Source organism: Ovis canadensis, chromosome 18, assembly GCF_042477335.2.
Source record: "Ovis canadensis isolate MfBH-ARS-UI-01 breed Bighorn chromosome 18, ARS-UI_OviCan_v2, whole genome shotgun sequence".
NCBI classification, from domain to species: Eukaryota; Metazoa; Chordata; class Mammalia; order Artiodactyla; family Bovidae; genus Ovis; species Ovis canadensis.
In genome coordinates, this window is record NC_091262.1 from 79,265,833 (window position 1) to 79,289,583 (window position 23,751).

At 36.3% G+C, this 23,751-nt stretch overlaps 1 long non-coding RNA gene, 14 other non-coding genes and 2 pseudogenes across 25 annotated transcripts; all 17 read left to right on the top strand.

Annotated features, from left to right (window-relative positions):
- The first annotated feature begins 581 nt into the window (after positions 1-581).
- LOC138423652 (uncharacterized) lies at positions 582-23,515 on the top strand. 11 transcript variants are annotated; one of them, XR_011250350.1, is made up of 19 exons: positions 582-3,357; positions 3,995-4,086; positions 5,724-5,786; positions 6,202-6,395; positions 7,168-7,240; positions 8,037-8,114; positions 8,695-8,779; positions 9,330-9,392; positions 12,801-14,680; positions 15,101-15,245; positions 16,005-16,081; positions 18,210-18,282; positions 18,789-18,966; positions 19,590-19,674; positions 20,191-20,257; positions 21,204-21,260; positions 22,118-22,203; positions 23,047-23,096; positions 23,334-23,515. It is a non-coding gene; the product is annotated as an uncharacterized lncRNA (long non-coding RNA). The 11 variants fall into 11 exon arrangements; XR_011250348.1 differs by lacking the exon at positions 18,210-18,282; XR_011250351.1 differs by lacking the exon at positions 18,210-18,282 and having other exon boundaries at positions 20,191-20,253.
- LOC138423998 (small nucleolar RNA SNORD113/SNORD114 family) lies at positions 1,900-1,971 on the top strand. Its single transcript, XR_011250574.1, has one exon. It is a non-coding gene; the product is annotated as a small nucleolar RNA SNORD113/SNORD114 family (small nucleolar RNA).
- LOC138423990 (small nucleolar RNA SNORD113/SNORD114 family) lies at positions 2,464-2,538 on the top strand. Its single transcript, XR_011250565.1, has one exon. It is a non-coding gene; the product is annotated as a small nucleolar RNA SNORD113/SNORD114 family (small nucleolar RNA).
- LOC138424001 (small nucleolar RNA SNORD113/SNORD114 family) lies at positions 3,449-3,519 on the top strand (annotated as a pseudogene).
- On the top strand, positions 4,383-4,457 carry LOC138423999 (small nucleolar RNA SNORD113/SNORD114 family). The gene has a single exon (XR_011250575.1). It is a non-coding gene; the product is annotated as a small nucleolar RNA SNORD113/SNORD114 family (small nucleolar RNA).
- LOC138423987 (small nucleolar RNA SNORD113/SNORD114 family) lies at positions 6,590-6,661 on the top strand. Its single transcript, XR_011250562.1, has one exon. It is a non-coding gene; the product is annotated as a small nucleolar RNA SNORD113/SNORD114 family (small nucleolar RNA).
- Positions 7,578-7,649, top strand: LOC138424007 (small nucleolar RNA SNORD113/SNORD114 family). Its single transcript, XR_011250582.1, has one exon. It is a non-coding gene; the product is annotated as a small nucleolar RNA SNORD113/SNORD114 family (small nucleolar RNA).
- On the top strand, positions 9,113-9,187 carry LOC138423984 (small nucleolar RNA SNORD113/SNORD114 family). The gene has a single exon (XR_011250559.1). It is a non-coding gene; the product is annotated as a small nucleolar RNA SNORD113/SNORD114 family (small nucleolar RNA).
- Positions 11,735-11,807, top strand: LOC138424008 (small nucleolar RNA SNORD113/SNORD114 family). The gene has a single exon (XR_011250583.1). It is a non-coding gene; the product is annotated as a small nucleolar RNA SNORD113/SNORD114 family (small nucleolar RNA).
- LOC138424021 (small nucleolar RNA SNORD113/SNORD114 family) lies at positions 13,207-13,277 on the top strand (annotated as a pseudogene).
- On the top strand, positions 15,787-15,859 carry LOC138423993 (small nucleolar RNA SNORD113/SNORD114 family). The gene has a single exon (XR_011250568.1). It is a non-coding gene; the product is annotated as a small nucleolar RNA SNORD113/SNORD114 family (small nucleolar RNA).
- LOC138424006 (small nucleolar RNA SNORD113/SNORD114 family) lies at positions 17,648-17,719 on the top strand. The gene has a single exon (XR_011250581.1). It is a non-coding gene; the product is annotated as a small nucleolar RNA SNORD113/SNORD114 family (small nucleolar RNA).
- LOC138424015 (small nucleolar RNA SNORD113/SNORD114 family) lies at positions 18,831-18,902 on the top strand. The gene has a single exon (XR_011250591.1). It is a non-coding gene; the product is annotated as a small nucleolar RNA SNORD113/SNORD114 family (small nucleolar RNA).
- On the top strand, positions 20,009-20,085 carry LOC138424002 (small nucleolar RNA SNORD113/SNORD114 family). Its single transcript, XR_011250577.1, has one exon. It is a non-coding gene; the product is annotated as a small nucleolar RNA SNORD113/SNORD114 family (small nucleolar RNA).
- Positions 20,639-20,711, top strand: LOC138424014 (small nucleolar RNA SNORD113/SNORD114 family). Its single transcript, XR_011250590.1, has one exon. It is a non-coding gene; the product is annotated as a small nucleolar RNA SNORD113/SNORD114 family (small nucleolar RNA).
- On the top strand, positions 21,581-21,654 carry LOC138423994 (small nucleolar RNA SNORD113/SNORD114 family). The gene has a single exon (XR_011250569.1). It is a non-coding gene; the product is annotated as a small nucleolar RNA SNORD113/SNORD114 family (small nucleolar RNA).
- LOC138423997 (small nucleolar RNA SNORD113/SNORD114 family) lies at positions 23,428-23,503 on the top strand. The gene has a single exon (XR_011250573.1). It is a non-coding gene; the product is annotated as a small nucleolar RNA SNORD113/SNORD114 family (small nucleolar RNA).
- Positions 23,516-23,751: the final 236 nt, after the last annotated feature.

Here is a 23,751-nt window from a genome sequence, read left to right on the forward strand (position 1 = left end):
TTCTAATCGGAGAAATGAAACAATCTATAAATATGTACATAAAGCTGAATGAGTATATCCTTATTTAATTGAAAAACTGTGTGTTCATGCAAGAAATACTATTAATAAATTTGAAAAGAAGTCCAAAGAGAAGCAGACAGTGCCTGACTGTTAAGTTTTGGGTAAGAATAATATAGACAATAGTTGTAGTCACTGCTCATTTTCTTGTTAGGGACAAGTTTTAAGTTTCATTTTCTTAAGAGAAAATGAAATAATTTAGAGCATTCTAAATTAATGATTGGCTAAATCACTAAAAATGAAATGCAAAAGCAAGGATCAGTGATTAGTTCTCAGTTGTGTGTCATTTGCTCTCCCATGTACTCCTCAGAATGGATGCCCTTGAGCTGACTTAAGCATCTTTCCTGGTCTGGAGCCCTGCGGTTGCATCTGTATGTTAGGAGAGTGGAGAACAATGTGAGTTCTAGTCAATGTACTTGTCTTGGATTAAGCCATATTTTTAAAAGATATTATTAAAAATTATTAAAAAAGATATTATTAAAAATATTGTAAAAAATTCCCAAAATCTGATATCAAATACCATCGATACAAAGCAATATGACAATTAATTCATATATGAAGCACTGAGATCAGTTAATGAAAGAGTTGATTGTCAGCGGAAATGATTGTTTAGATGGATGTCAAAGATATTCGAGGGTCTTATGATTTATTTGTGTAACTTATGCTCAGTTAAATAATAATGAATTAATAAATGTAGCTGTTAGTAGGGAAAAGAGCCCCTCCTGGACCATATGACTGGAAGCATGGGAGTCTCTGGTCAATACTGTGTATCTGTAACCCTGATTCCTCACAAAGCAAAATTTAGTCACTCTTTGATTTTTTAAATGACCCCAGAGATGGATGTTAGGAAAGCACCAACATCTTATTTCATTTTGGAGTTTACAAATTTAGATATATTTAGATTATATATACAGAGAAGGCAATGGCACTCCACTCTAGTGCTCTTGTCTGGAAAATCCCATGGACAGAGGAGCCTGGTAGGCTGCAATCCATGGGGCACGACTGAGCGACTTCACTTTCACTTTTCACTTTCATGCACTGGAGAAGGAAATGGCAACCCACTCCAGTGTTCTTGGCTTGGAGAATCCCAGGGGCGGGGAGCCTGGTGGGCTGGTGTCTATGGGGTTGCACAGAGTCGGACACGAGTGAAGCGACTTAGCAGCAGCAGAAGCAGCAGCAGATTATATATTTAGATATATCAATGATAATCAATAAGCAAACCATTAAAAATGTAAAAGAACACATAAAAAGAAGACAGGGAAGCGCTGTCTACTAGGAACATATGTGGTGAGGTAAGAAATATTATTAATAAAATTGAATACATTCATGCCCATTAAGCTAAGCATTTTGCCTTCTTACTGAAAAGGTCATAAAGACACTGATAAGTAAGAGTCAACATTATTGTTCTGGGTCAGTTTCAAGTTTAAGTGTTTCTTTTGTTAAAAGAATGCTACATTATGAAAAATTAATAAATGCCTAAATGAGTAAATGAAAGCTGGAAGACAAGGATCAGTGGCGATAAGGTTTCTGTTTTGTCATGTTCTCTGCTCTGTACTCCTTAGAGTGGGTACTCCTAAACTGGTGAAAGCATTCTTCCACAGTCATGAGATCCCTGGTTGTATTCACGTGTTAGGACTGTGCAGGCCATATGAGTAACAGAGAAATTTTCGTTTTAGTTTCAGTGTTTTGTTTAAAGGTATTGACTTTATTATTGTGAACTGTGGCATACAATCAGTCAATGAAATCCAAATAGCCAATAAAACCATTTAAAAATTATTATTACTGAATTATGAATTGAGCAATAAATAATATAGAAATAATGAATTAAAAGAGGTATGACATTGAATCAGTGATAACTACTGGTGGGGTATGAGTTGTGTCTGATAAATACAAGTCTAGAACTCTGAGGTCTAATGCAAAACAAATGTTTTTTTTTCTTTTACATTTTCCTTCTTAATTATAATTGAACCAATGAAAGAATCACCAAATAAATATGTCAATCAATGAAGAGAAAGTCTCAGTATTTTTATCACATTCTCTATTTAATACTTTTCAGAATCAAAGTTCAAGCCTTTATTGTGATCAAAGTTATTTTCATGTTGCTATGGGACAGAGACCCAGGGGGGTAATGGCCAAGATTTCCATCCTGGTTTGGGAAATTGGCTGAAGTGTTTTCATTGTAATAAGTTCAATCAAGGACTTCCTTGGTGGCCCACTAGTTAGTAGTTAAGTTCACCTTCCAAGGCAGGGGTGCAGGTTTGATACCTGGTTGGAGAGCTAAGATCCCAAATGCCTCATGACCAAAATACCAAAACATAAAAAGAAAAGTAATATTGTAACAAATACAATAAAGACTCTAAAAATGGTCCACATAGAAAAATCTTTAAAAAAAAAAGTCATGGTTTCTGGATTGATGATGATCCATGCCAGCGTATGGGTCATCACTTATGAATAATACATGTCTGGAACTCTGAGGTCCAATGGAAAAGAAATGTGGTCTTTCTCTTCATGGATTTTCATTGGTTCCTCGATGGTGGTAGTTATTCAAGGGTCTTTTTGCTGTGCTTGGGGTCATCCTGCTTTTATTTCATCAGCATTGATGGTGTGATGATTTATATGATCAAGATGAATGAATTAAAGACCTACAGCTGGGCCTAATGGATGCAAAGATGAACTTGGGTAGAGGAGGAGGGGTGGGCAAGTAACCCCGAGTATCTGGAAGCCCGAGGGCCGTGACGGTATATCCCCTCTTGTCTACTTGTCTTTCTTCATGTGGACAGATGTTGGGAATCTACAAAGTCATATTCTTACGTTGGGTTAGTGAATTTAGATTTCTTGTTATCAAAAGACAGGTCCCTTGAAAGGATATACCTACTAGATTGAGTAGGAAAGGTCAGTTAGTGTCTCCTTTGGACACTTGCGGTTGGGCAAGAAATAATGATAAAAATTGCCTCTGTGGATGCACGTTTAGCAACATATGAACCTAAGAGATCAATTGCTTGGCCAAGCGCCATGCAGATGAACCACAGGAAGAATCACTTGTATTGACTATATATTCTCAAATTTGAGGATAGTTTTATTTCTAGAAAGCAACATCTTTGCATTATGAAATAGGTATTGATTCCTCATGATTCAGAACATGAAATCTGGAGTGGAAGAATCAGTGACCCTAAATATTTTTTCCTCTCTCTTTTTCTTTGGTTTTCATGGACTGGACTCTATTCATGAGAATTGACGCCTTTGAGCTGAATAGACTGTCAGTAGTCCATGGTCGTGAACCTTACGATTATAGAAACCCGTGTGAGTAATGATCACATTTAAGGGGGTGTATCTAGGAGAGATGTGTGGAATTAATGGTTAAAGAATGTAGAAATCAGTGAAGAGGAAACAGTGGATCGATGATGACTACTGGGTGGTGTTTGAATTGTGTATGATGAATGCGTGATTGGAACTCAGGTCCAATGCAAATAGAATCAAGTCCATCCATTATCCTGATGGGAGTGACACTATAGCAGAGGTCAAAAATGCATCAGGGTCTCATGGTCCTTGTTTTGATGCTGGAACTTTCTGTTGAGTAGAATGGACAAATAGAGTGGGTCTTCCTAAACGCACGAAGAGATGTAAAGGTGAAAGGCGGAAGACAATCACCAGTCCTGGAAGTATGGGTTGAGACAAGGTAGACTGTGAATATGGCAAGGACACCTCAAATTTCAATGAGGAAGCCATGGGCCATAAAGGTTAGCACTTAGGGAAAAGATGGCGGGGACAGGGTAAGTAATAGTCAGCCTTTGTCTTGTGGCTCTACAGTAAGATCCAAGTGGTTTGTTTTCAAGAGATTTCCCACATAGCCTAAGTTAAGGAAAGCCTGAATGGAAGCAGGGAGCTGTGGAGAGTGTCTCCACGACCCTGATGATCTGCTTTGTTTTATACTTCTCAGGGTGAATGCATGGGATCTGATGGAGGGATTCCTCATGGAGCACCAGCCTAGGATGGCGTCTTCGCTGTTGGAACCACAGACCCTAGACCCATGTGAGAGTCATCTCATTCCTCATCTGTCCTAAGGTGGTTTCTCTAAAAGTAAAGATTGCACTATTCACTTAGGTGACAGAAAATGAAAGAAGGCCATTTTGTATCAGTTTCTTGGTGAACAAGGAAGTGATGCAGGGGTAAGGCGATGGCAAAGATAAGACAGAGATGGAATGATGTGAAAAATTTCTGGAGACCTACGAGCCATATGACACCTTCTTGGCCTCCTTTTAACCCCATAGTGTGAAAATTGTCATTAGTGAATCAGTTACCAGTGTTGAATGAAAAGTCATGGTGTTCGGATCAGTGATGATCCATGCCAACGTGTAAGTCTTTGATGAAGAATAATACGTGTCTGGAACTCTGAGGTCCAATAGAAAAGAAATGTGGTCTTTCTCTTCATGGATTTTCATTGGTTTCAGTAATTGAGCCAATGAAAGTATCAGAAAGCATGCATACACATCTGTGAAGGGCAAATGGCTCCCTCTGTGCGCTCCTTCTCTGCTTGGTACTTGTCAGAATAGAAGCTCATGGAGATTTCAGCCTCCATAGTGATCAAGGTCGTGAGCTTCAGGTTGCTCTGAGACAGAGAGCTAGGTGAGTGTTTATTCAGTAAATAATATAGAAATAAATGGGGTGAAAGAAGATGACATTGGATGATTGGTGCCTGCCAGTTTCATGTGAGTTGTGTGTGATGAATAAATCTAAGAATTTGGGGGGAGGCATTCGTGTTGGAATGCATTTTTTTGGAGCCAGGAGACCATTTTGAGCATTACCTGCTCTTTAACTCATTTTGCTATTTTCTATTGGTTATTATTTTTCCAATAAGATGTTTGAAATATAATCGAATAATGTTAGTCACTCAATTGTGTCTAACGCTTTGTGACCCCATGGTCTGTAGCCCACCAGACTCCTCTATCCATGCGATTTTGCAGGCAAGATACTGGAGTGCGTTGCCATTCCCTTCTCCAGATAATCAAATAAGGCCATTTTTAGCCCATTGATAAATAAGTAATGAATATGAAGCTTTCTATTGATTAATGCATTGTGAAACCTTACAATAAATATGAGACACATTTGAGATGAGAGTTTCTGCAGAGATATATTAGCTATAACAAGGTTTTGTTGAGTATTTTCCAAGTACCGAGTGTTAAAATTTTAATTAAGCCTTTCCCCCTGATTTTGTGCCTTACCATTGCATCTTTGTGTTAGAAATAGAAAGCCCAGTTGTCAGTAATAGCCAACTTCTTGCCTTGGTTTGCTTGCTTAGTTTATCATGGATTTGTTGATTTCTGCATTTGTGTTATTTGTGCGTGTCTGTGTGTATTAAGGTTGCAGTTTGAAATTTTCATCCAGAATAACAAAAAGTCAATTATAGCTCAGTGAAAAATAGAGAATTTGATGAAATATTAGTTGATTAATATATAAATCAAAAACTGCATTTAATTTAAAAAAAGATGCTGAAATACATTGCTGTGAAATTGAGCTATTTACACCATAGTGATGTCCTAGGCTTGTTAGGTTTCTTTGAATAATAGAGTTTTAAAATGTTCATTAATTAGTTACTTGTTTAGTCAATAAACAAATAGAAATGAAAGAACAGACACACACACATGGACCGATTATGCTTATCATTCCAGGAAGAGACCTGAAGGATGAAAACGTTTCTGAAGAGTCTTTCTGAGATCCGACCCAGAACATAAGTAGTCTATGTCCTTTGTTGAAATTGTTTCTATAAAGAGTTGTCTGGAATACAAAAAGATCCTATGCTTGTTAATTTCATAGTTATAGTGGTTGAAATCATTAAGCACGTAAATAAACATGTAAGGAAAACTTGTGAAAGTGTTCTCATATGAGTATCTTCTTTTTAGACATGGGATTGTGAATAAAAATTCAAAATTCTGAATCCCTTTAATGGTGGACATGCCTATGTAATAGCCATTTATTTATTCTTTTTCAGACTAAAGATTGAAGTTTTCTTTGAATAAGTTTAAGAAAAAAACATAGGAGTAATAAATAATGAATAATTAGTGTGGTGTAGATGAAATGCCCCAAGTAAGGATCAGTGGCGATTTGGTCTCATTATTTCCATCCTCTTCTGTGTTTTGTGCTCCTCAGACTGAACGCACTAAAGATGATTTAGCATCTGTCGTGGGCACCAGATCTGTGGTTGCCTCTGAATAATAAGAGAATGGAGATTAATGTGCGTAATAGTTGAAGTTCCATTTTCAGTATTTCTTATTAAAGAAATTCACTCAATCATTAAGGAATGTGGAATATGAGCAGAGAAGTTAGCTGCATTTCTGTCTTGAGTATGTATATATGAACCATTATGCTGATTAACCCTAAATGGAAAATGACTATTAATGTGAGATATATTAAACTAGCAATAATTCTGTATACACCGAAGCTCCTGTGTTTTTAATTCCACTGCTAAGATTATTAGTGAATTTATGATTTATGCAGTAAAGAAATAGAACCATATGTAGAAAAAGAGGGTCAATATTGGATCAGTGGTGACTACCCGTGGCGTATGTGTCATGCATGATGAATACATGTCTGGAACTCTGAGATCCAATGCATGGAATCTAGTCCATTGTGTTGTTTGAAGTGATCCTATAGTCAAAGGTTACGGATATAAAAAGATCTTTGTTTTGGTTATTATGACCATGCATTTTGTTTTCTATTTTTATGATTTGATCAATGAAGTAGTTAATTGCAAATTTATAAAATAAATGATGATGACTATAAAGACTTTGCAATAATAAAAATATGTGGTTTTAGGAAATAATACTAACATGGACTAATACATTAATATATATTGAAAAGACTGATATCCATTAGGTCAAAAAGTCCTGGAAAGATGGTACCTCTTTGGTTAAGAGTGATTTGGAAAATGATAGGCAATAGTTACTGACTGAGGCAGTAATCAATTGGACATTAGATTCATTAAGGGAAAAAGAAGTCAATATTATCATCATTTAGTAAATGACTAAGTTACTGTGCAAATGAAGCACAGATTATTGGACCAATGGGGAGAGTATCTGAATATTTTTATTCCCTTGTCCGCTTGTTATTCTTTAGAAGGGGTGTTCCCGCTGCTTCAGCCTTCACTGTGTTCAGTCCTCGGCTGCCTCTGTGTCAGGAAGGCCCTAAGGTAAATAATGGGTCAGGTTGTTGGCTTGGGTGATTTGTTTGAGGTGCTCATGATGTTATGAAAAAGTATGAAATTAATAAAAATGTTGCCCATAGTTCAGTGGTAAATGTGATAAGAAACATTGTTTTGATTAATGAATTATGTGCAGGATTGAGGTTGAACAAAGCAAGAAAAAGCCTCTGAATGAGAAAATATTCTCTAAACTGAGATTATGAATATGGAGGTCTTTTTCCTGGGACATTTACTGAATCATATAGTATTGTTATTATTAATACCAATTAGCTGACGATTTAATCAATGCAAATATAGAAATGAATGAAGAAACGAGACTAAGTCACGGACCAATGATGATGATCGTTTCGGGTAGAGTCCTGAACGATGAAAACATGTCTGAAACTCTGAGGTCCAACCCAGAACACCTGCAGTCTCCTCCCTTTTCAAAACTGCTTTTCCAGAGAGAGGTGTGGATTATTCAAAGACCATATTCTTGTATTGATTTTCCGGACTTAAATTTGTTGTTATATATTAATGGATCTGTGACAGAACCATTAAATAAATATAAAGTAATGTATAAAGAAAAAATAGGGTGAAGTATGGTCGAAATTGAACACATTTTCTGAGGGTCACTTATTTACCAAGATTAGATAGAAATGCAGAAATAAGAGGCAGTTTAATTATTGTGTTTTTTCTTTTAACAAAACAAAAAATTTGAGAGAATAAGAAAAAATAATACCTAAATATTGAGTAAACTTAGTTCTCAATATTTTTATTATATTGCATTTTCTGTACTCCCCAGAATGAATGCAATAGAATGATTTAACATCTTCCATGGACGCCAGCTCTGTAGTTGTATAACAGGAGGATGGAGACTAACGTGAGTAATACTTGTTCTTTTTTCCAGTTTGTTTTGTCATTAAGGTGATTCACAGTATTATTAGGAATGTGGGATATAAGTAAAGAAGGCAGCTGTATCTCAGTGTTGAGTATGAATATCAGTTCAGTCAGTTCAGTTCATGTGTTCAGTCTTATCTGACTCTGCGACCCCATGGACTGCAGCATGCCAGGCTGCATATATCCATATAATTGGATAATATGAGATTCTATAAATAAACTTTTAATTACAAATAAAGATGAATGGAGTAAAATACTGTCTAATTATCAAAATATATAGTGAGACAAGAAATACTATTACTGTATTATGGAAACCCTGAAGTTCAGTTAATAATGAATGGTGCATGACTGATACCACTTAGGGAAAGGATATGGGTGACAGGATCTAAATGAAAGACATTCTTCAGATTCTGGCACAGATGCGAGATCCCAGTGGTTCGTTTTTGACAGATGTTGCATGTATCCTAAGTTGAGGGTGGCCTGAATAATAATGTGAGTGTGGAAGCCAGGAACAGGGGGGACTGTCTCCGCCATCTTGGTCTGCTTTGCTTTGTATTCCTCAGAGGGCGAACACGAGGCCCGAAGGAAGGATTCCTCGTGGAGTACCTGCTTAGGATGGCATCTTTGCTGTTAGAACCAGAGACCCGTGTGAGCATAATCAAATTTGTGGTCTTGGGTTGAATGGCGTATCTAATGTTTTTGCTGTGTTATTAATATGTTTGAAGTATGGTTAGAGAGGGTCATTTTAATCCTGTTGAGAATGAAGAGATTAGTATGAAGCATTATATTGCTTATTGCCTATATGAAAAACCGATCATAGGCGAGAAAGACATAATGGTGCCAGTATTTTTCTAGAAACATGAGAGTTGGCTGTGTCAAGTCTTTTGTTGGGTTTTGTGAATCATAGAGTTATAAGTTATAATTTGCAAATCAATGAATTAATCAATTAACAATACGGAATGAGGAGCCAGTCTTCTTTTCTGGATCAGTGATGATAAATGCCGGCGTATGAGTCATTGATAATGAATACTACGTGTCTGAAACTCTGAGATCCAATAGAAAAGCAGTGTCTTTCTATTCAAGCATTTTCATTGGTCATGATAATTGAGCCAATGAAAGCATCAGTAAACAAGTCTGCAGATCAATGGAGAGAAGGTTTCAATCTCTGTTTTCACCTTCTTTCTTTGATACTTTTCAGAACAGAAGCTCAAGGTGATTTCAGCCTCTACTGTGATCAATATCATTTTCAGGAAAGAGCAAGGTGAGTAATGCTCAAAAATTTTCATCTTGGTTTGTGTTGTTGAAGTGGTTTCATAATATTCTGTGAAAGTAGTAAATATAAGCAAAAGGTTAACTATATCCCAGTGATAAATATGACTTGAGACCATATGTTGATTAGTTGATAATATATAACATTGATATTTATTAATGAAAGGTATAATCTATTTTGGTGTTAATTAAAGAAGAGTCAGGGATGTTTAATGGCTTGCTCTTTGGTTTTTGTTACTCAAATATTTATTTTGTTATTATCAGTGAAGTTATGATTTAATTGATATGAATATGAGTATAAATGAACTAAAAGTGGGCCCAAATGAACCAGTGATGATGATAGCCTGACCATGGATGATGTATAAAAGAGTCTGTACTCTGAAGTCCAATGAAACCCATACTCTTTTTCTTTATTTCTTCCTGTGCACAGGTGTTAAGAATGTACAAAGTTCAAGTTCTTAGACTGCGTTTAAAAATTATTACTATATCAATGAAAGCACTGTTAAAGATACATAGATAATAGGTGAATGAAAATGATGAATTATTATCTAATTATGAACTTATATGATGAAGCACGAAATATTAATAAAAAGTGCCAACCTTGATGTCCATTTTGAAATGGATGGTTCAAGGGAGTCACCTCTCTGGCCTAGTATCAGATAGACATGAACTATTCAGAGCTGACTTTATTGTTCTGAGTCAGTCTCACATTTGAAGTTATTCTTTCTGTTAAGAGAAAACAATGTCTGCATTCTAAAAAAGGTATGAATTCCTAAGTGACTGGTTAAATGATGGAGAGTCAGTGGTGATCCATTTTTTAAATTTTCTTCTCATTGATCATGCTTTCTGTTGTTCACAATGGACACATCGACACTTTGAGTCTCGTAATGCGCCTTATGATTGTATCTCTATGTTAGAAGCACAGAATCCAGTGTGAATAATGGTTAAATTTCTCATCATAGTTTCAGTGACTTTTTTACCTCTGTGTATACAGTGTATTATTTGCATTTCCATGTACAATAACCAAAGGACAATGCAGCTCAGTGATAAATATAGAACTTTATGAAACAGGAATTGATTAACTCATAGATGAATAACAGCATATTATTTATTGGGATTAACATATGTACACTACTGATGCTAGATATAAAATAGTTAAATAATGAGAACCTACTGTAAAGCACAGGGAACCCCACTCAGTGCTCTGTGATGGCCTAAATGGGAAGGAAATTAAAAAAAGAGGGGGTATATGTATACATACAGTTGATTCATCTTGCCATACAGTTGAAACTAACCCAATATTGTAGACCAATTATACTCCAATGAATCAACATATATTCAATATAAAAATACTAGTGAATTATAAAAAATTAAAATGAGTACACTGCTCTGAGAATGATTAGTCATTGAGCAAATAGAAATACACAGCAAATAGAAGGCTCGGTCATTGGGCCAGTGATGATCAGGAAAAAAAGAGCCCTGAGCAGTGAAAAGATGTCTGAAACTCTGAGGTCCAACACAGAGCATAAGTAATGTGTTCCCTGCGTGCAATGATCAGAAATGTAAAAATGTATATTCGTGTACTGATTTCGTAGACTTGCATATGTGATTACTAATGGATCTGTGATGGTGGAAGCATTAAGCAAATAAAAATAAATATATAAGGACAAATAGGATGAAGCGGTGTCCATATTGGAATTTTGTGAGACAAAAGATACTATTAATACACGTTGGAAACACCGATGCCCACAAAATAAATGAGTGAGAGGTGCCTGTTTGACCCAGATTGGCTAGAAATGCATATGAAAGAGTCAGTCTAGATATTCTGCCTCCAACTAAAGATTGAACTTTCCCTTGTAACAAAATAAAAAATACTGAGTGAAAGAAAGAGTAGTAACTACTCGACTAAGTGAAATACGGAAAATAAGGATTAATGGCATTAGGTATGGATATTTTTCTCATCTTTGTTCTACACGCCTCAGAATGAAGGGACTAGAGAAGATTTAGCATAGTTCATGGGCATGAGCTCTATGGTTGCCTCGGAACAGGAGGAGGATGAAGGTTAACGTGAGTGATAGTTGAAATTTTTCTCAGTTTGCAATGTGTTATTAATAAATGTGGACTATAATAAGGCACCGCATTTCAGGGTTGAGTATGGATGTATGAACCATATATAAAGTTGAGAGTATTAATGAGATGTATATTAAAGTAAGAATAATTCTAGGTACATCCAGGCAATTTTTGTTTTTTAATTGTACTGCTAACATTATTAGTGAATTTGTGGGTTATACAATAAAGAAATAGAAGTGCACATAGAAAAAAGAGGAATAATATTGGATCAATGATGACTACTCGTGTTGTATGAGTCGTGTATGGTAAATAACGTGTCTGAAACCCTGAGGCTTGTTGTCCCATTTGAAATGACCATATAGGCAGTGGTTAGAAATATACAAAGACTTTGTTTTGGTTTTTATGATCACGTCAGATAATTCAGCTCAGTCGCTCAGGCATGTCTGACTCTTTGCAACCACATGGACTGTAGCATGCCAGGCTTCCCTGTCCATCACCAACTCCCGGAGCCTACTCAAACTCATGTCCATCACGTCGGTGATGCCATCCAGCCATCTCATCCTCTGTCGTCCCCTTCTCCTCCTGCCCTCAATCTTTCCCAGCATCAGTCTTTTCCAGTGAGTCAGTTCTTCGCATTGGGTGGCCAAGAATTGGAGCTTCAGCTTCAGCATCAGTCCTTCCAGTGAATATTCAGGACTGATTTCCTTTAGGATGAACTGGTTGGATCTCCTTGCAGTCCAAAGGACTCTCAAGAGTCTTCTCCAATACACAGTTCAAAAGCATCAGTTCTTCGGCACTCAGCTTTCTTTATGGTCCAACTCACACATTCATACATGGCTGCGGAAAAATCATAGCCTTGACTAGACGGACCTTTGTCAGCAATGTAATGTTTCTGCTTTTTAATATGCTCTCTAGGTTGGTCATAACTTTTCTTCCATGTATTTCTGTTTTTATAATTGAATCCATGAAATAGTCAATATAAAAATGTGTAAAATTTAAAACTATGAATGTGAAGCCTTTTTCAATTATAAAAATGTGGTTAGGCAAAAATTAGTATCATGTAATAATACATTAATATATATTGAAAACACTGATACACATCGAGAAAGATATAGTAGTAGGGTATCATCTCTTTGCCCAAGGATGATATAGAAAGTGACAGGTATTAGGTACTGACTGGGTCAGTTCCAACTTTGACAATAAGTTCATCAGTTACTAATTATATGTCAGTCAATGCCTCCGTTCCTGTGCAAATAAACAGTGGGATATTTGGGTCGCTGGAGAGAACAGCTCAGTGTTTTCATCACTTTGTCTGCTTGCTCTTCTGCAGGTGGATGTTGCTGCTGCCTCAGCTTCTGCTGTGCGTGGTGGTTACACCACCTCTGTGTCCGGAAGGAGTTTAAGGCGAACAGTGCTCAAGATTGTTGTCTTGGATTGGGAGATTTGTCTGATGATGTTTCCGGCATTATTAAAAGAGTATTTGGTTAATCAAAAAGTTGCTCAGTAATAAATATGATAAGGATTATTTTGAATAATTGATAATGGCTAGGATTGAGGTCCAGAATTAGAAGAGAAAGGGCCTTAATGGGAAATGATTCTGTAAACTAAGGTTATGGATATTCAAGGGTTTTATTCTTGGGATGTTTAGTGAATCATATATTATTTTTATTAATGCCAATTAATCAATGATTTAATCAATACAAATATAGAAATAAGGGAGAGAAGAGACTCAGTGTTGGACCAGTGATGTTTGTGATGGGAAGAGCCCTGAACAATGAAAAACTATGTTTGAAACTCTGAGGTCCCATCCAGAACATTGGTAGTGTCTTCCTTCTGGTGAAATTGTTTCTGTCTAGAGAGATATCAGGAATATAAGCAGATTATATTCTTACATTGATTTCATAGATTTTGATTTGTTATAATGAAGAGATCTGCGATGGAACCATTAAGTAAATATAAATATATATAAGGAAAACTAAGGTAAAGCTTTGTGCAAAGATGAACGTACTGAGTGAGGCGAAAGATACTGTAATGAACACTGAAGTCCCTACATCCCGTTAGATAAATGGTAGAGGGTCACTTCTTTGACCAAGGTTAGATAGAAATGCGTAAGAGGCAGTTTAATTGTTCTGCCGCAGACTAAAGATTGAGTTTTTCCTTTCAACAAGATTTAAAAAATAGCAAAAGGAAAAGTAATAAATACCTAAATACTGAGAAAATAAAACATAGAAAACAAGGATCAGTTGTTATTAGGTCTCAATGTTTTTATCAGCTGTGTTCCGTCCTGTTTAGAATGAAGGCAGTTCAGATGATTTAGCGTCTGCCGTGGACAAATGAGCTCTGTAGTTTGTGTAATAAGAGCATGGAGATTAATGTGAGTGATAGTTGAGGATCTCTGGTTTTTTATTAGATTAATTTACTGTATTATTAAGAAATATAGAGTAAAATAAAGAAGGCACCTGCTTTTCAGTGTTGCGCATTGATATATACAACCCATTATTTTGATTAAAGCAATATGAAAAACAATCTATAAAAGAGAGAGATATATTTAAGTAAGAATTATTCTATACACATTGAGACTTTTTAAAAAATTGTACTGCTAAAATTATTGAATTTTTATTTAATGAATACAAGTAGAAATAAATGTAGGAAAATAGGAACCATGTTGGCTCTATGAGTGATATATGGTGAATACTTGTCTGGAATTCTGAGATGCAGTATTAAAGTAATCTAGTCCATTCTCAACTTGAGAAGGCATCCTATAGAGATATCAGGAATAAATGAGGGGCTTATCTGTAGTCTTTGTGTTCATGAATTTTCATTGTATTATTATAATTGGAAAATGAGAGAATCCATAAATATATAATTAAAAATAAAGATGGATGAAATGAAGCAATTTCCAATTACTGAAATACGTGGTGAGCCATGAAATACTATTAATATACCAAGGACACCCTGAATTTCAATTACTAATGAATGGCACACAGCTGTTACCACTTAGGTTAAGGTTGAGGGGGACAGAGTAAGTGATGAGAGAGGTGTATGTTCAGCTGTGTCTGTCTCTTTGTGACCTCATGGACTATAACCTGTCAGCCTCCTCTTTGCATGGAATTTTCCAGGCAAGAATATTGGAATGGGTTGCCATTTCCTACTCCAGGGGATCTTCAGAACCCAGGGATTGAACCCACGTCTCTTGCGTCTCCCACACTAGTAAGTGGATTCTTTACCACTTTGTCACCTGGGAAGCTCCTAGTCACTAGCGAAAATCATTCAGTTGTGTAAGACTCTGTGACCCCATGGACTATACAGTCTATGGAATTCTCCTGGCCAGAATCCTGAAGTAGGTAGCCTTTCCCTTCTCCAGGGGATCTTCCCAACTCAGGGATTGAACCCAGGTCTCCCGCATAGCAGGCGGATTCCTTGCCAGCTGAACTACGAGGGAAGCCTGTGAAGCTCCTAGTCAACCTTTATATTCTGGCTCAGCAGTAATATCAAAATGGTTCAATGTCAAAAGGTTTTCTATGTACCCTAAGTTAAGGATAGCCTGAATACCGCTGTGAGTGTGGAAACAAGAAGCAGTGGAGAATGTCTCCACCACATTGTTGGTCCATTTTGCTTTATACCCCTCAGAGTGGATGCATGGGACCTGAAGGAAGGATTGCTTCTGGAGCACCAGCCTAGGCTGGCATCTTTGCTGTAGGAGCCAGGAGACCTATATGGGCATCGTCTCATTCCTAGTCTGAGGCTGGATGATTTCTCAAGAACTAATGACTGGGTGAGAAAAAATGAAAGAAGATGACTTTTATCCCAAAGAACTGAGTAGTTCAGTCGCTCAGTCATGTCTGACTCTTTGCAACCCCATGCCAGGCTTCCCTGTCCATCCCCAACTCCTGGAGCTTGCTCAAAGTCATGTCCATTGAGCCGGTGATGCCAAGGAGCTGATAGGAAGCTAAAAGCTGGTAATAAATTTAAGAGAGTTATAATGATGTGAGTCCCTTGGACTGCAAGGAGATCCAACCTAGATCCAGTCCATCCTAAAGGAAATCAGTCCTGAATATTCGTTCGAAGGACTGAAGCTGAAGCTCCAATACATTGGCCACCTGATGCAAAGAACTGACTCATTGGAAAAGACTCTGATGCTGGAAAAGATTGAAGGCAGGAGGAGAAGGGGATGAGATGGTTGGATGGCATCACCAACTCAATGGGCGTGAGTTTGAGTAGGCTCTGGGAGTTGGTGAAAGACAGAGAAGCCTGGTGTGCTGCAGTCCATGGAGCAGCAAAGAGCCAATATCAAATGAAGAGAAAGTCATCTTTTGTGGATCACTGATGATCAATTCCAACATATGAGTCATTGATGATGAATAATGTGTCGGGAACTCTGAGGTCCAAAATGAAAGAAATATGGTCTTTCTCTTCATGCATTTTCATTGATTATGGTAAAGGAACCGTTAAAAACATCAATAAACATGCCTGCAGGTCAGTGGAGAGAAAGTTTCCATATCTGGGATCACCTTGTCTGCTTATTCCTTTTCAGAATAGACGCTCAAGGTGACTTTAGTCTCCATGAGATCAAGGTCATGAGCTTCAGATTGTTATGGGACAGAGAGCCAGGTGAGTAATGGCCAGGGTTCTGGTCTGGTTTGGGGACTTGTTTTCAGTGTTTTGATTGTATTCTCAAAAGCAATAGAAGCAAAAGATTAACATGGGCCAATAATATAATGATATATAACCTTATATTTATTAACTGATAATATATAGCAGTGATATTTATTAGTAAAAGGTATAATCTATCTTGATGTTAATTAGAAGCAGGGGTATTCAAGTGTCTTGTTCTTTGTGTTTTTCACTAATCATGTATTATTTTCAATGAAGGAGGATTTAATCGAAATAAATAGATAAATGAATGAACTATAACGGGGTCTCAGATGTACAAGTGACGATTAGCAGATGAGTCATGGACAACAAATGATGAAGGTCTGGAACCCTGAGGCCCAATACATTCCACACTCCTTTTCTTTGTTTATTTTTTCCTGTAGGCCGATGTTAGGAATGTTTAAAGTTCAAGTTCTAAGACTGAGTTTTAAAATTATTAATAGATCATTGAGAGTACCATTAAAGCTACAGATAGATAGAAGATGAAGAAGAACAGATATATTATTGTCTAGTTGTGAACATAGATGGTGAGGAAAGAAATAGTAATAAAAAATCCCAACTCTGATGACCATTATGAATTATGTCACCCCTTTGGCTAAGATTCAGATCAGTGCAGTTCACTCAGTCATGTCCAACTCTTTGCGACCCCATGGACTGCAGCACCAGGCTTCCCTGTTCATCACCAACTCCCAGAGCTTACTCAGACTCATGTCCATTGAGTCGGTGATGCCATCCACCCATCTCATCCTCTGCCGTCCGCTTCTCCTCTCGCCTTCAGTCTTTCCCGGCATCAGGGTCTTTGCAGGGAGTCAGTTCGGCTGATTAAGCATTATTCCCTGGTGCTCCACCTTATAATTGCACCTCTGTGTTAGGTACACAGAGACCAATGTGAGTGATAACCAATTTTTTTGTCTCGGTTTTGTTCATTTCTTTTTTGTTGGTCTGTGCGTGTGTGTGTGTGTGTGTGTGTGTGGCTGAATGTTCCATATAGAATAACAGAAGGCCAAGTCTAGCTCAGTGATAACTATTGAAATTTATGACACATTAATTGATTACTGCATAGGTGAAAAACAGTATCTAATTTAAAAGAGATACATTGTTGCAAGAATGATCTGTTTACACCTTAGGAATATCATGACTTTTCTAGAGTTTTGTGAATAATAGGATTTTAAAATTATTGCTAGTGAATTACTGAGTTAGGCAACAAACAGAACTGAACAAAGAGCGGGGTGTCAGTCGTGGGCTGATGACGATGATCGTTTCGGGAAGAGTCCTAAACGATGAAACCGTGGCTAGAACTCTGAGGTCCAGGATGCAGACATAGGCACTGTTTTCCCTCTGATGAGAAACTGTTTCTTTCGTGAGATCTCAGGAATATACAGAGGTGATATTCTTGTATTAGTGTGTTAAAGTAAGAATAATTCTGTATATATCATCTCTTTCTAAAAAATTGTGCTGATAAAATTATTAGTGAATTTGTGATTCATAAATAACAGAAATCTATTCGAATGAGATGGACAGTAATGGATCGATGGTGACTCCCTGAGGCGTACGAGTTGTGTGCAATGAATATGAGTCTGGAACTCTGAGGTTTGATGCAAATGAAATCAAGTCCACTGACGTGTGTGAAGTGACCTTTTAGGCAGAGGTTAGGAATACACAAAGATATTTATTTTGGTTATTATCACCATGCATTTTTTTTCTATTTTTATAATTGGATCAATGAAATAATTAATATACAAATGTATAATATAAAAAATGATGAATATGTTGCCTTTTCAATGATAAAAATATGTGGTTAGGCAAAAATTACTATTATATATATAATGAAAAGACTCATAATCAATAGGAAAGATATGTTATGAGGGTATTACCTCTTTGGCTAAGGGTGATATAGAAAGTGACAGGCATTAGTTTCTGGCTGAGTCAGTTACAAGTTTGACATTTGATTTAGTAAGAGGAAGAGCAAATATGAGCATAATGTAGTTGATGCCTCAGTTGCTATGCAAATGAGTGGTCAAATTCTTGGATCAATGGAGAGAGTATCTAAGTAGTTTTGCCGCCTTGCATGTTTGTTATTTTGTAGGACGGATGCTTCTGACACTGCAGCTTTCGTTGTGCTCAATTGTCGCACCTACTGTGATCGGGAGGAAACTAAGGTGAGCAATGGACAGGGTTGTTGTCTTAGATTGGGTGATTTGTCTGAGGGTCCTCATGGTATTGTTAAAAAGTATTAAATTAATCAAAAAATTACCATAGTTCAATGATAAATAATCAAGAATGATTATTTCAAATAACTGATAATGGGCAGAATAGAGGTCGAAAACTGGTTGAGAAGACTCCTAATGATAACTAATCCTGTAAACTGAGGTTAGGGGTATTAAGTGTGTCATGCTTGGGATACTTATTTTTATTATCACAATTATTATCTTTATTATTATTAAACTATTACCATTATTAAATGGAGAAGGAAATGGCAACCCACTCCAGTATTCTTGCCTGGAGAATCCCATGGACAGAGGAGCCCGGTGGACTGCAATCCACGGGATTGAAAAGAGTCGGACACGAGCGAGTGACTAACACAACACAACAACCATTATTATATGCTTCTTATTATTATTCATTCAATGATTAATATATATTACCATTTATTCAATGATTTAAGGAAAAGAAATATAGAAATGAACAAAGAAAAGAGACGTAATCGTGGACCAGCGATGATGATCGTGATGGGAAGAGTCCTATTTGATGAAAACATGTCTCAGACTCTGAGGTCCAACCCAGAACATCAGCAGTCTCTTCCATCTGGTAAAATTGTTTCTATAGAGATATCAGGAATATAGGTAGGTTATATTCTTTTGATTTCATAGATTTAAATTTGTTACTATTAATGGATCTGTGAAGAACCATTGAGCAAATGCAAGAAAGTGAAGCACTGTCCAAATATGAACATATTGAGTGAGACAAAAGATACCATAATAAACCCTGAAAACACTGAATCGTATTCAGTAAATGAGTGAGGGTCACATCTTTGACTGAGATTAGATAGAAATGCATGAAAGTGAAAATATTAGTCACTCAGTCATGTCTGACTCTTTCTGACCCCGGAGACTGTAGCCCACCAGGCTTTTCTGTCCATGGGATTCTCCAGGCAAGACTACTGGAGTGGGTTGCCATGTCCTTGCCCAGGGGATCGTCCTGAGCCAGGGGTTGAACCTGGGTCTCCTGCAGGCAGACTTTTTACCAACTGAGCCACCAGGGAAGACCTGGAAATGCTCAAGAGACAGTGTAGTAGCTCTGCTTCAAGCTAAAGACTGAGCTTTTTGTTTTAACAAGATTAAAAGAATGTGAACAGAAAGAAAAGTAATACATTCCTAAATACTGAGTAAACGAAGTATAGAAAACAAGAACCAGTGGTTATTAGGTGTCAATATTTTTATTATCGTCTGTGTTCCCTACTCCTCAGAAAGAAGCCAGTACCGATGATTTAGCATCTTCCACGGACAGAAGCTCTGGGGTTGCCTCTGTATAACAGGAAGGTGGAGATTAATGTGAGTAATAGTTGAAGTTCTCTGTTTTTTTTTTTCATTAAAGTAATTTACTGTATTATTGTTGAATGTTGAATATAAGTAAAGAAATATTGACTATAGGTAAAGAAGGCAGCTGCATCAGTGTTGAATATGGATATATGAGCTATTGTACTGATGAATGTATATATGGAAAACAGTGTATTATTGAGAAAGATACATTAAAGTAATAATACTTCAGTGTACACCTGGCATCTTTTTGCTTTATTTTTTGAATTGTTCTTGCTAAATTTCTTAGTGGATTTTTATTTAACCAGTCAAGATAAAGAAATATGTGCAGAAAAAAGGGGACCAATGTTGGATCAATGATGATGTCTGGTCATCATCAATATGAATCATATACAATGAAAGCGTGTCTGGAACTCTGAGGTCCAATATTGGATTAAGCTTGTCCATTCACAGCAGAGAAGATATTCTGTAGACAGACGTTGGAAAGAGTGCCTCATTTTATTATCATCTCCTTTGCCTTATACTCCTCAGAATGGGTGCACCTAGGCGGGTGGAAGCATCTTCCTCGGTTACGCTCTCTGGTTCGTTGGTGTGGTAGGTATGTTAAGACCATGTAAGTCATAGCCAATGGTTTAGTTTGACTGGACAGTTGGTAGTTCAGTTGCTCAGTCGTGTTCCACTCTTCACGACCCCATTCACTGCAGCTAGCCAGGCTTCCCTGTCCATCACCAACTCCTGTTTGGTGATTTCTTGGAGCTTGCTCAAACAATCAAAGAAGGGGAAATGCCATGTTAAGTATCAGATTGACATGAAATATTATCTTTATTAATCTATAAATGTATCTCTGAGGTCTCTGGAAAAGATTTTTGAGATAGATATTGCAGATATCTTAGTTTATTTTTCATTTATGTGTACTTAGTAGCAAATTTACAGATAATCCCAAATGTTTATGAGAATGAAAAATAAAAGGGTGTTTTCTTGGGCTAGTGATGATGACTGGTAGCAGATGAGTCTATATAATGAATAATATATATCCTGATACTGAGGTCCAACAAAAACCTAGTGTATTTCTTTTAATTCATCCTAGAGACAGATGTTGAAATATACCCAGTACATCTATTATATTCATCGAGTTATATTTATTATTGTTAAAGATTAATTTTAGAACCAATAAAGAAATGTAAATAATAGGTAAAGAAAAAGGAATAATAAGTAAAAAGGGTGAAACCTTGTCTAAGTATAAACAGGTGGCAAGGCAAGAAGTACTATTATATTAGTAAAATTGAAAATACTGAAACTCAGTCAGGAAAAAGTGGCTCACCAGTATATCTTTGACTAAGTATTATATCAATTAAGAGTCACTTATACTATTATGGATTTGTCTCAAGTTTGTTATTCATTTTGTTAAGAGAAAAATAGATCCATTATGAATAATTTATAAATACTTCAATATGTGAGTAAATGAAATGTGCAAATCAAGGATCGATGGGCATTGTACTTAAACTATTTTTTTTTTTAATCATTGACTGTTTTGTTCTTTGCAGACCCTACGCCCTCGAGCTCTGTGTTTGCATCTCTGTGTTAGGAGCACAGAGAGCAGTGTGAGTAAAAGTCAAAATCTTGTGTCCTTTCTGTGATTTTTTTTTCAGAGCATCTAATGTATTGTTGAAAAGTAACAGTTAATAAGAATTGCCAGCAGTAGCCCAGTGATAAGCACTGAATTGACATGTAAGAGAAAAACAAAGGGTATAAAGAAAGAGATATATTGGTATGAAAATGATTCTCTACATAGAATAGTGGTTTCGGTATTTTTTTTTTTTTGCTTTTTGCAAATAATTGGGTAGTTAAAAATTATTTTCAGTGAATTAATGAATTCATAAATAAACACCATAGAAGTGAATGAAGAAAGTAGATACAACATTGGATCAATGATGGGTTTTTGGTGCGTGTATGAGTCATATGCAATGAATACGTGTCTGGAACTCTGAGGTCCAATGGAAATGGAGACCCATTGCCTCTGTTCCAGGTGACCCTATAGACACTTGTCAGGCATATACAAATATCTTGTTTTATGTTCATACATTTTCTTTTTAGGTTTATAATTGGATCAATGATATAATATATAAAGATGAAATTGGTGAAACTTTGTTCAACCATAGAAAAGTGGTTAGGCAAGAAATTCTATTAATATACAATAAAAACAAATGTAAATCAGGAACTTTATGGCTAAGATGACATTGTTATTGATAAGTAAATTGCTTAAGTTCTCTGTGTCTTGTGTCTGTGATCTGAGTCAGTGTCAAGATTGATACTGTTCATTTACCTAGGAGAAACTGAAGTCTAAATGATCCCAATTCACTACCTACTTAAATGACTAAAGGAAACATGGAATGCAAAGACTAGTTAAAATGCTATCTTAATGCCTTTTTTATCTTCTGGTTTATCTTCTCCTCCTTAGACTTGTCACCGTGGCCTAATGTAAGCCTTCCTCGTGATCATGGATTCTGCGGTTGCACTTGATGCGCTCAGGGTTAGGAGAGCAAAGTGAGTCAGTCCTCTTCGTGGTTTTGTGGTTTTCATTTCTGTCAGATTTTCACTGCATTCTTTAAATTTTATAAAAAAAAGAATCGATGTTGGTGAACCATAGCCCCATGGTAAAAGTAGGGTTAATATGAAACATTATATTAATGCATCTGGATAGGAAACTGTGAGGTCAATTGATGACAGCTTCTGTGGGAAGTCATTCTATAGACAAATGAAAGTGCCAAGGACCTTCCTTGTTTTACGTTTTTGTGACCCTGAAGCACTTTTTCTTCATGTAGTTAATAATGAATGGATGATCAGTAAAAAGTGTTGACATGAAGGAAGGTAACAAGGACAAATATGGACAAACAATGATGATTTGTGGTATGATTCTTTGATGACGAATACCACAGGTCAACACAAAAAATCTAATACTTTCCTCTCTTTTGAAGTGATCCTATAGGGAGATGCCAGGCATATACAGGGATCATGTTCTTAGTCTTTGTGTACAATAATAGCTAAAATTATTATTATTATTAACAAATCAATGTCAAGATAAACAAATATATAAGTGAATAAATATGAAACAAGGAAACACTGTTCATTAAAAGTATTAGGTAGAAATCTGATGACATAAATTGGAATGGAAAATAAAATAATCAAGTGTATATGTCTTTGAGTGGGAATAATAGTGATGATCGTCATTTACTAATAAAGTTACAATGCTTATATTTGGTTTATTAAGAGCAAAATAAGTATTCCTGTAAATTAATGACTATGAAATGAATTGTGAAAACTCTGAATCAATGGAGAGAAAGTCTCAACATTTTTATCATCTTGTCTGCTTGATCCTTTTGAGAATAGATGCTGGAGCTGATTTTAGCCTCTGCTGTTACCAAGATTGTGAGACCAAGGTGAGTAATGGTCAACATTATTGTTTTGGACTGGGTCATCTGTTTAAGGGTATTTATAGTATTATTAGAAAATATTAAATTCATTGAAAAGTTTATCACAGCCTAATGATAAATATGAAGTACTATGTTGATTAATCAATAATGAACATGATTGAGGTCTATTAATTAAAAAGGTTTAGTCTATGTGGAGAATGATTCTGCAAACTGATGTTAGGCATATCCTTGATCTTGTCCTAGAGTTTTTATGAACCATGTATTATTTTTATTTGTATCAACGCATTCATAATTTAATCAGTACAAACATACAAATGAAGAGGAATAGATCCAGTCATGGACCAGTGATGATGACTTATGATAAAGGAGTCATGGACAATGAGAAAATATGTGTCTGAAACTCTGAGGTCCAACATGGAACAAAATTAGTCTGTTCCTCTGTTGAAATTGCTTCTGTAAAGAGATATGAGACATATCCAAAGATCATATTCTTGTATTGATTGTGATCAATATTGGTCATATTCTTGTATAGCCTTAGATTTGTTTTTAATAATGAAATTAGCTTCTGTCCCAGCTCAATTGGTAAAGAATCCTCCTGCAATGCAGGAGACCCCGGTTCAATTCCTGGGTTGGGGAGATCCGCTGGAGAAGGGACAGGCTA